Source organism: Elephantulus edwardii, unplaced genomic scaffold (genome assembly GCF_000299155.1).
Source record: "Elephantulus edwardii isolate Elephantulus edwardi_28Jun2011 unplaced genomic scaffold, EleEdw1.0 scaffold00179, whole genome shotgun sequence".
Taxonomy (NCBI): Eukaryota; Metazoa; Chordata; class Mammalia; order Macroscelidea; family Macroscelididae; genus Elephantulus; species Elephantulus edwardii.
The window spans coordinates 6538826-6550859 of record NW_006399929.1 but is presented as its reverse complement, the minus strand read 5'-3'; the positions used below and the strand labels follow the sequence as shown (position 1 = coordinate 6550859).

Sequence of the window (12034 nt, the reverse complement as noted above, 5' to 3'; positions counted from 1 at the left end):
TTTTACAAGTGAGGAGGAACATGAATCATTTAAAAGGGTAAGTCTGCAATAATATAGGCTCTAAGAGGGGCTCATTTGTCATTTGACGACATTACAAAGAAATCTTCATTTGAGATTACTGTAAAACATTTTCTGCGCTAAAATGACTGAAACGAATCTGACTAAAAAAGAGAGGTGGATAGACAACAATTGTTCTCAGTTCCAATTACAAGAGGAAATGTAACTCCTTCTGAAAGCGACCATGCCCGAATAATACAGATTCACTTTTCGCCTGCTTCCGGTGTCTGTCTTCTCTGATAGCTCAGCAAATACCAGGTTCTGGTTTCATTTGCTTGAGGGAGCGGGGTAGTGGGAGAACCTTCCTGGCTCTTTGTTTCAATAACCAGACTCATAGTTGGATTTCATTTGGTGGGAAGCAGAGTTGACTTGGAAGGCACTGGTGGGAAAGAGGAGCTGGTCTTTGGTCCTAAAGAAGTGCCCCTAGCCTTCCGCTAGGACAGAAAGAGATCAGCTTCTTATTAAGAGAGGAGGAGTCTGTGTGCTCCCACAAGAAGATTGGTGTGATAGACAAGGACAACTGAGGGAAGAGCCTAGAAAATGTCACTTCAGCCCACCCAACACTTAAGTAGCTTCACAACTATCTGGTAGAATGGGCCTTGAAATTGAAGTCCTGTCAACTTACAGAAAATTTCTGAAAGAGCTTTGTCATCTCTCACAGAACTTGAATTTGGATTTCCTTTCTTTAGTGATTCTTTTTCTTGTCTTGAACCTGCACTGCCATTTTGTTAGTGGAGCATAGAAGATCGATGTTCTTCCCAATTTGTAGAAACTCTTCATTCTGGAAACACTTTGTGTCTACACAGAATAATGGATCTGACGATCTGCTTTGAGGTAGTGTTTGGAGAGGGAGTTTTCTCTATCTGTCTAGAGACATAGGAACACCCCAGGTGAGTGAGTGGTGAGGGTTTTAGGGAAAGGCCTCCCCAGTAGTGATGTGAGCCTGCCTTCTTATTGAGGTAAAGAGGAAAGGGGCAGGGTTGGTAGATGCCAGTGGGAAGAGGGATGCCCAGAAGAGAAGCATCTTCTGGGTCCTCCCCTTGGGCACCTCTCTCCCTTCTCTGATTCAGCACTTGACATTGAAAGAGCTGAGATCTGTCTTAGGTGGAGAGAGGAACTTATTCCAGAAAAGTAAATGGTCAGAATTATATACTTTGTGGGGAGAAATGAGAAAACACTTCATCTTCTCCTCTCTCTTTCTCCTCCCTAGGTTTTTGAGGAGCTTTATCAAAACTAAGCCTATTTAAAAAAAATGATTTCAGAGTGTGAATAGAGCAAAATATTAATTGTCTACAATAAAACTTTAAATTGTTTTTCTTTCTTGAGTTTTGCTCTCTGACTCCAACCCTCACAATTCAAGCCAGGGAAGGGTGCGACAGGATTGGGGCGGGGTGGTGGGGATGAAGAAATAGCATAGCATTTCCCTAACTTTTTGTTTACTTCAGTGTCCGAATACTGGGAGGCCTTCAAAGAACTCTGAATTTATTACAGGGGAGAGAAGAAGTGGATTGAGGTAAAGATATCTTCTAGAGACAAAGAGGCAAAGGACGTATCTTGGGGGGGTGGGAGGAAAGAATACCTCAGACTAAAGAGAAAAATGTGAAAGAAAGTGGGGAGAAGGAGGTGGCAAGATAGAGAGGAGGTGTCTGCCAAGCCTATCTGGGCAGATTGAATGAATGAGATGAGAGCTTTTTGCTTCCCAACTGGGACTGCATTCCTCAAAGAGCAAAGACTAGAGTCTTATACATCGTGGTGTGTTATGGGGTGGGGTCAGGGGAGGGCAGGAACCGAACCTGCTGACGAAGGAGTCCACACAGAGGTCTCTTGCTATAAGAGCTGAGGTACCTCAGGCTTGGAAAGGGCTAGGCCTGGGGAAGATAAGTTTCCCCAACAGCGGTTTCAGGAAAAGCCCAAGGAAGATATACATCTGTCAGATGATTGCTGGGCAAATAACTACCTCAGCGCAGTTGGATGGTATGGCAGAAGGCTTGCAATCTTGTGTACTGGGCCCCAGAAGCTACTGAGAAGCCAGGGGGATTGGCATCTTTCCCTGCGCTGTGCTCCAAAAAAAATAAAAAAATAAAAAATAAAGACGTATTCCTCCAACAGACAGAGGAAGAGACCCTGAGGGATCCATCCCTCCAAAGGACTAAGGAGAAAAGTCAAAACAAGTGCCCACCAGGAGTGGGCATAGCTCTGAGCAGAGCATCTTGAAGACAACGGTGAAGTTCCAAGTCAAGATGTACAAAGTGGTTGGAAATTCGCTGCCTGTGTCTCAAGCCAGTGCGAGTAGAGGCATCTCCTGGCCCCAGAGACTTCCCGAGACTCTGCTCCTCTGCACAGACAGCTCCCATCTACTTATTTCAAGAGAGGTGCACAAACGAACGTGAGCGTGAAGCTGTTGTTAGGAAGCGGCTGTTGCTTGACACCCAGGGGGCATCTTCTAGGGTTACAGCTTGAAAAGAGCCAGCAGGGAAGTGAAGACCCCTTTACACAGAAGTCCTCTTTGAACAGAGATTCTGTCCAGTACATACAGTGATAGGAAGCCTTCTGCACCTTTTCTAATGGAAGACCCTGAAGAAGTTACAACGGCAGTTAGAATAAAGCTCCTTCAAAGCAGATTTTCTTAAAGAGGCTCATAAAAACAAAGCAAAAATATCAACAAAATGAATCAAGAGGTTAGCATTTCTCCAGGGGGTGCTGCTTATGAAACTCACAAATACTAATGATTTTGTTATTCAAAATGTAGGTAATAAGGATTATGCCAATTCATGAAGTATTTAAATAATGGCTAGTAACCATTTTTTTTTTTTGCCATTCTCACTTTTAAATTTTTTTTTAAATTCTTTTTTATTCTCACTTTTGATCCTGTGTTGTTACCTGTAGTGGAGAGGATCGAGATAAGCAAAAAACACCCCAAAATATGGCTTGTTATTTCATCACCATGGACAAGTTTATTTTGTCAGAGAGCGAGTTTCATTTCCTGGTTTAACTCTTCTTTTTAAAAAAACCTTTACGAGACACTGAAAAGCCTTTTACAATTTCTGGCTTGTCAGACCCATTGGAGAGCAAGGGAAGTTCCAGCTTGACAATCTCTTTTGTTTTAGAAATAAAAGTGCAATTACTGATACCTCTGGAGATTAGGCAGCGTAGGTGTCAGAAAACTTTAATGCTGTACCCGAGGTCAAATGGAAATTAGTGGAGACCAGGCGGGGATATGAGGTCAATCTTCTTCTCACTGATGTGATCCGAGTATGTAAATCACACCACTGTACAGGGTGGATAGGGGCTCTGGCAAAGGCCACCTCTGTTCCACAAGTTTCTTAGGAGAGGTTTTGGAGTGGTACACAAGATGAAACAGAAACATCCCTCCATTTCAGAGGAAAGGCAACAAACTAAAGAGGCATCATCTTACCCACAGGGAACCTCTTCCTTCCAAAGCCCCTCCACATTGCTAAGACATGGCATCATTAAAGAATAAGGAAAAGGACGAAATGGAATGATTGGTAGAAAACAGCTCCTTTGGGGGTAGAGGGGCAGGAGACAGCTCTCAGGTGAAAGGTTGGCTGTGGAAGGATAAAGACCATCACTGGTTCATTTCCCACTGACTAGAAAATGCATCAGACAGCCACAAAATTCAAGACTACAGTAGGAAAGGCAAAATAGATTCCTGTGACAATTCTCCCTTTCTCTTTCCCAAAGACCAGACTTGGAGAGGCAGTGAAAGTGCTAGGGGATGTGTGTGGTCTTTGCTCCATAAAGACACTCTGGAATACCTCCCCTTAGGCCATACAGGACTCCCCCCACCCCCCAAGTTGGCTCTTGGGATGAGAAAATGGAGATGACCTCACATCTCTCCCACTTGGTTCTCCTTTCTTCTATAAGGACTTGAGTTCTCTCATTTATCTTGGGCTTGTGAAGTAACTGGCCTCTGGTAGAAGGCTGTTCTCAAAGTTTGAAGAGAACTTGGCTCGCGGAACACGAGTCATTTTGTACACTTTCTACTTTGTGGTGTTTTTGTTTTTTTAATGTGTCCCTGTATTATTCTCACCAAAATATACCTCTTGACATTCAGATTTTGCTTCTCAGGGGAAGAGTCCACTTCCTATAGCCTCTAGAGAATGGAAAGGCTGTGTTGGGCCCCGTCTGAGGGGTTGGGCATATGGATATTTCTGTGCTCTGGAGTTCAGTCTCTCTGCTCTGAGTACTTCCCCAATTTTGTCTTGTCTTCAAAGGTCCTTTCCATGAACCTCGAGGGTCCTGCAGTGGGGAAAGTGTGAGTAGTGTCAGTGCAGCAATGAGACCCCATTGTGGGATGGCCTATGCCTTTCCCTGAGGTGGTTACAAAAGAGATTAAGTCCATCTTCCTCCCGCTTCTGGACCCTGCCCAGAACCTTCTCTGTCCCCAGCAGGCCAGTCAGAGTCCTTTGAGCTTTAGCTTTATTTTTTTTTGGTGTGTGCTTATGGATCAGAAACACCTTTCTATCAGTCACTGGATAATTAAGTCATTTGCCTCCTTTTGTTCCCATCATCATCACCTTCCCCCATCCTGGCTGGCTGGCGAATTTCTTCTGCTCTCAAGACCAGCTATGGGCTGGGCTCTGCTCTGCTGCCAGCTCCACTCTTTGGGGTGCCTTTGTGGATCCCAAATCCCCATTTCTCTTTACACCCAAACTCTTCCTCACGAGTCAAGGAGATTAGTCCAGTGTTCTGAGTATATAGCAAGTCTATGTGGGGAGGGGGCGGGGAACTGCCCAGCCCCTCTTGTCACACTAACAGTCACAAAATACTGTTTCTTTGGCTCTGCCCAGCCTGCCTAGAGACCTTGAGCTCTTCTCAAGCTTCTTTCCAATTGTCCCGAGTGTCTCCAGGTTGTGACCTCTCAGGCAAAGCTCATTATTGTCTTGCTCAACTGCTCCAGTTGCCGAGGTCAGTGATTCTCAGTAGTTCACTGCTGATATCCAGGCCAAGGTCAGGGTGGTGCTTGAGGCAGAGGCACCACGGACATTGTCTAGATGGCTTGCTGCTGCTGCTGCTGCTGCTGCTGCTGCTGTCCCCACATTGCCTTCCACAGCCGGGGAAGTTCCACTTGTTCTGTGCTGGCGGGTGAGACTGAGGGATGGACCTTTCTAGAGCTTGGGGTTTGGACTCTTGACTTTCTCTTTAACTCTCATTTTTACTTTTCTTCTCACAGGGTTGACTTTGGAAGGAGAACACTTAACACTTGACTGGGGCAGGGTATGGAGAAAGTGAGGTGTTAGACTTTTCCCAAATGGAAAGAGGGATGAAAGTAAGAGTCTGAATTACAGCCTCAATTTAAAATAATAATAATAATAATAAAATACTGCCGTTTTCCTAACATTGTAGCCCAAAATTGAGACCTACCAACATAGATAGAGGCAGAGAGGGTTGATGTGATTGATCCCAACCTCCCACTGGCACTGTTTTTGAGGCAATCACTAAAGATTTCCATCCACATTTCCAGCCTAAAGAAGAACTCAGCATAGACTACTACGTTCCCGAGTTGACTTCCCTACTTGCCTACCGGGTTCTCCTTGGTTCGTTCCAATTAGAAAGCATTGTTTTGCATGGCCCTATGGTTTAGTTGGCTAAAGTGCCTATCTAGTAAACAGGAGGTCCTGGGTTCAACTCCCAGTAGTGCCTAAAGTCTTTAATAGAAAGCATTGTTTCTAAATATCCATGCTGAGATCCCGAGGACACCCTAGGTTCCCCCACACCACACCATCTCTGGGAGATGGCACTTTCCTGTCCTTCCGTGGCCAGGTGACTGGCCTTATCATATTGGAGCCAGCACGCTGTGACAGTGACAAAAGATATAAAGAAAAAAAAAAAAGACAATCTGTGGACATAAACACGCATCTGCCAAGGGGTAAGAGGCAGGGATGGGAAAAACATGGCCACAGTCTTTTAAAGGAAACCTTTATTCATTCACCCCTCCAGCCAATAAACGTTTACTAAATTCCGACTGTACAGGAGGAATAATAAGCAAAAACGGCATCCAGGACCAGGTTAAAGTCATCGTTTCTGCCCACTAGGACACCACCGTCCAATGGAGTGAAACTCATGAGCAGAGAGACGGCACAGCTTGCAGTCGGTGCCGTGTTGAGGCGTGCCCGAGGTGAGGGTTACACATGTGGTGGTGCAGCTGGGGAGATCATAGTGGCCTGAGGGTAAACGATCCCTGGGATAGTCCTACACACCGGGAGCTAATTTTTTTTTTAAATTTTTTTTTTTTCAGAGCAGAACCACGAGCAAAAGCACAGAGCTGAGGCAGGACGTGATGGATTCAGGGAATTATCAACTTCCCGGTGTTGTTAGAATGGAAAGACCAAGATGGCAGTTGTGTAGGCTTGCCTGCTCTACGGAGACCCAAGACACCATGTTATAGAGCTTGGATTGTGTCCTACACGAAGTGGAGGAGTGCCTGGAAACTTTGAGTATGGGAGAGGTATAAAGAGGTGAGCCAATGTAAAACTTTGCCTCGAACCACAAAGCTGAGAACCACTTACAGAACTAGAACTGTGAATTTAAAAATTTATAGCTGAAGCTATATTGGGTGGATGGGTAAGGGGTTACCTACTTTGCCACGGGGTTAAAGTTCAAATAGCTGAAAATAGCAACACTGAGACCCAAACCTAGCTTTTAAGACTTTTATTCAGCATTTTATACGTTATTTTTAAACATCTATTTTTGGTTTGCATACAATCATTCATATGCATCGTGTTTCATTCATGTATCTTGTATTTTATATAGTCACTCATATATACTGTATTTTATATAAGTATTGATCTATGTCTATTATTACTCCATCTTTTTAAGTCTCCATTGAATATTTCCTCTCTTCACCCCACCATCTGCCCATTAATCTCTATTATCATATTAATTTCTTCCTTCACTTTCCCCCCTCCCATTTTCCCCTTCCCCTTTTTGTACATGTTTTGCTCACTTTTTTCTATTTTCACAACAATAGTCTGAAACAGTATTTGTCCTTATGAGGCTGAGTTAGTTCACTTAGCACAGTGCTCTCTATGCCTTCCCAAAGTATAAAAGTATATAGTATTTTTTTAAAAGTCATTTCCCCCTTAATGCTGCATAGTGTTCCACTGTGTGAACGGACCACAGTTCACAATTTCTCAATCCATTCTTTTGTTGATAGGCATTTGGGCTGTTTGTTTTCTTGCTAAGAAGCCTGTGTACTTGGAACAAGTGCTGCTCGTTTTAATTCTAATTTCATCAGTGTCTACACGTTTATACTCTCCACATGTCCTCCTCTCCTTCCTCTCTCCCTCTTTTCTTCTCTCCCTTCTGTCCTAAATTCATTCATAAATTCTGATTTAAAAAAACCTGACGAATAATTCTTCTCAGCATGGGAACCCCTGACCGACATGTATTTTATTGATAGGTAACACACAGACCTGTTTCCCTAACTTGTTCAGGCTGAGTTTCACTCATAAGAACAAGCAACAAGCAGCAAATGCAATGAACAGTGGAAATGTATTTTAATTCAGCAATGAGCTCTCTTCTTTATAAGGTTAGGAGACCCAGGTTGCTCCTTTGTGGGCAAAATGTGGAGTATGACCTGCAATGCAGATCATCTATCAAGAGGGTAGTCAGAAGGCAGATTTTTAATCGTGACTTTTCTCCCAACCACAGTATCTGCTGTCATACACTGGCCGAGTGGTTTTCCACGGGGAAATATCAGGTTCCCCCCCATCCCACCCTGCTCCTATGGTCAGTGACAGCAATCAACCACCAAGCCGCGAGGTTTCTCCCCAAGATCAAGTTTTTACCTCTACCACTGTTTATCCTCGAAAATGCAGTTTTATTCTTCAGCTTGGCCAGGGCCTCTTGTAGGGATGGGTAGAGAGGAAAAGGTACCACTAGATATATTGAAATGCTGACTCCCATAATGCCAGCACCAACAAGGGTCTCTAACAACCCCTTTGAATTCATTTAATAAGCTTGGAGTTCATTCATTCAACATATTTTTGGTAAGCACTTGCTTGTTATCTTCAGACCCTGACAAGGAATAGAATTGCTACCTGCTCGGTCTCTCTCTCACTCTCATAGGAGAGGATTAAAAACTAAGTTTCTTAGGAAGTTGGGAAGGGAAGGCGAAAATGGTTACACCGCAGTGATAGTACCTCTCTCTGGCAGGAGCCAGAAAAGAAGTTACATCAGGAAGAAGCCCCTTCTCCTCAGGAATGCAGGGGAGGCAAACACACCTGATCTCACCCGTCCCTAGGTGGCGCTGGACTGCCACCAGGCTCACCTGGGAGCCAATAAACAGCGCCCACCTGAGTGAGGGTCACTAGCTTCTACTGTTGGGGCTTGCCTAAAGGTTTGGCCCCCACCTCTTACTTTCCAAAGCTATTTCTTCTCCTTTTATTTTTAACTCTTTCTTTTCTCTTTAAACTCTTTAGCACAATCTATTTCTATCTTTACCAGTCATGTCTCTCTTGCATTCCCTTCAGAAACCTTTTTCAACTTGTTTTGCTAAATCACAGCGCGCTCTCTCTTGCGCGCTCTGTGTGTGTGTGTGTGTGTGATGGTTCACTTACAACCACCTCAACTCATTCCCTCAAGGGAATTACTCTCAAGTGGTGAAGAGAACTCTGATTATAACACATTTCAGGCCCCGGCTTACAGGGGAACAAAGAATTGGGAATACTATTCTGTATTTCTACCCGCAAGCTGGCCCTGCTTGCTTTGACTGCCAGGGATACTTTAAACCTCAGGTGAGCTAGAGGTACTGGATTTCTAAGCCACAGAATTTTCTGGACTTTTCAACTGTCTGCTTAAGTGCTGATGTACATTTCAGTTCTTGTTTCTTCTGTGTCCAAGTGCTTTCCAGTTACCTGTTCACCCTACCTCCTAAAGTGCCTCTTCCTCCCCTCATTCCTTTCCTTTCTTTGTTCCTTTTCTATTATCTGAGTGTCTACTATGTGCCAGGATGCGCTAAACTCACTTGGGGAAAAAACCAAAAACACAAAAAAACCCCACAACAAACAAAACCCAAACCCAACCTCATTACTAAAGAATTGGAACCGACGCATAGCTGACCCTCTGGCGTAGAGGCTGTAAATCACGGGAGATGTACCACTTTTCTCCCTCAGAGCACTTGGTAGCTTTGAACTATCTGCCATTGGGTTGGCAGCATAACTCCTTACAACTAGGCTCCAAGAGCTCCAAGAGGATGCTAAGATAAATTAAGTGATTTATAGTCACTTGAGAGCTAAATGAATGCCACCAGGCCAGCAGAGCTCCCTGGGGACACTAGGATAATTTAAGTAGCTTATATCAAGTGAGAGATGAATAATGACTAGTGATCCTCCAGGAAAAGTCTTGTATTTACTCAGGATGTGAGAGCCTTAAAATCTGAAGCTCCAACTGTATCCCACCCCCCTAAGTTTGACAGTTACCTCCCCAAGGTTCTATTCCGTTAAACTGCCGTTTGAGCTGCTCCTCTCAGAGGAAAAGCATGAGCTTTCTTTTGGGCATCCTTGATGACACCTTTAATCGCAGGGTTAAGATCTAGTTTATGCAAATATCCTTTAGTCTCTTTCTCTCTACTTACAGTTTTTATGAGGATTTCTCCATTCTTAAGTGTGAATTTTACATTGACTTGAATCCAAAGATTTTTCCAGAGAAGCCATCTCAACCTGCTCTTTGATGCAAAATTGAGAGGAAGGTGACTTTGAAGAGCTGGCACATTTGTGCATGTTTCTAAACACGGTTTCTAGAGAACAGTTAGGAAAGGTGGGTGAACAGGTTCTAGAGGGAAATAGAAATCATAGTTTTTGCTCTCCAGATCAGCAATAATCTTGTTTATTGAGTAGCTAAGGGAAGTCAAGGAGTCCTTTTATTTTCTTGGGAGACAGCAACTTTTTAGATATCATTCAAGGTCAAAATACATCTTTCTAGGAAGAAATACCAAAGTACACAATATGCATATGTTTAACAATCAACCATCCCTGAACCATTTAAGGTAGTTAAATGCAACCATTTCTAGGTAGTCTTTACTATCCATTCCCAAATGTAAGTAAGAGGGAGAGACAACTCTATTAGCTAATTGGAAATCATAATAAGGCTAGAGAAAAACCCAAGTGAACAACTTCATTAAGTTCTCTATCTTCTCTCACTACCGTCAAGAACAGGACAAAATTTTAGATATTACTAGGCTTGTGTTTAAAAATACCCAAGTGAGAGTGACTAAGATTGAAGCCTCAAGAAAAGCTATCCAAACTCTCAGGAATTATCTGTATGGAGTGATGAATGCTTAGGTGGCCAGCACTTACAAAAGAATATTGAAGCATACTAAAGAAATTTCCGTGATCACTATGGTTAGGGGGTGAGGGGTGGCATTAGAGAGCAAGGATCGCAGAAATTAGGCAAAACTCAGAAGATACAAAAATCTATACTCCTCTTCTTCCCCATTTGAAATGCAACGGAATAATACAGAAATGAAATCAGATTTAACAAAATCTTCACAAATATCATTTGGAAGAGAAGTACTAATTTCAGATGACTATTAGATTTTATGATCTTAAAACAAAGCAGGCCCTGTCGTGACGGGACGGCAGAAGAGAATATTTGTCAAGACTTTGAGCTTATTCGATTTGGTGATACCCATTCCCTTTATTCTTCTGTGCATATTCATTTTCCAAAGGCTGTCAGATTTTCCAATTTTTGTTCTTTTCCCCCTTGATAGTTCTTTTCTATTTCAGATTATTTTTTCTGCTTTCATCTCATAGGGAACAGATTTGAAATTGAGTCTTGATTTTGACTCTTACCAGCTCTGTGACCAAGGGAAACTTAATGTGATCATATATTTCCTCTTTTGATAATGAAAAATGGTAGTCACTCATCTCATATGATTGTTATGATTATAAAACCATTAGTATATGCAAAGTAATGATAATATTTTTGGATTTGTAGATATTTAATAAACATTACCTTCTTCAAATGAACGATTATTTTTCCTTTTCAAAGCTAAGCCCTTGATAATGCCACTACTTCCTCTCTTTCTAAGAGCTTCATTCTCGCTTCTGCATATTCAATCTTTTTTAACTTCTTGAGGCCCTTTCCTATATGAAAGGACCCAGTAAGTTCCTTTTTATAACTTGGAATTTGCAAGAAAGAATTAGTTGAAAAATGACATAGCTGTGGATTTCTTCGAAAGCCTGAGCTATGAGTTAGTTCATGGTGGCTGGAAAAGTTCTTGATTACTTTGGGTCTATTTATCCATATGTTAAAATAAGACCATGAATGTGATTAGCAGCAACTCACCCTGATTGTGCAGAGTGAAAGACTAGAAACTTGGGTGATGCTAAACAAGAGGAGAACCCAGAAAAAGAAAAGACTTAAAAGAGGTGGAGGAAGAGATATATATAGATGAGTGAGATTAACAGAAGCCAGGGCTAGAACAGGATGAGGGGGGCATTTTCAGAACAGAGTGGACAATGGTATTCACTTAAGGCTCAAAGTAAAGCCCACCAAGTGTGCTATTTTGTAGGGGGTGGCCTGCAGCCTTTGCCAGAACATTTTACATGATGGAGAAGTGAGAAGCTTGATTTTGGTGAGCTCTGAAAGAGACAATGAAGAAAGTAGACTTAGTTTCTTTGATAAAGTTGGCTGGGAAATGAAAGCAGTTTCCTGAGAAAAATACAAGATTAAAGAACATTGTTTTTGTGTCTGTATGTTTATTTTTTGTGTCATCTGCATAACACAGATTGTTAATAGATCTTCCACCAATCCTGATGCCACATTTCTCCTCATAGAGCCCAGCTTCTCGAATAATCTGTTCTGCATACATGTTGAAAGGTATGGAGACGGGATGCATCCCTGGCGTACACCCTTCTCAATTTTGAACCATGCAGTGTTACCCTGCTCTGTTCTGACTACTGCTTCTTGGTCCAAGTATAGGTTTTGTATTAGCACAATTAAATGTTCTGGG

General features: G+C 42.6%; 1 non-coding gene across 1 annotated transcript; it reads left to right on the top strand.

The window, feature by feature from the left end:
* The first annotated feature begins 5647 nt into the window (after positions 1–5647).
* On the top strand, positions 5648–5721 carry TRNAT-AGU. The gene has a single exon. It is a non-coding gene; the product is annotated as a tRNA-Thr (tRNA).
* Positions 5722–12034: the final 6313 nt, after the last annotated feature.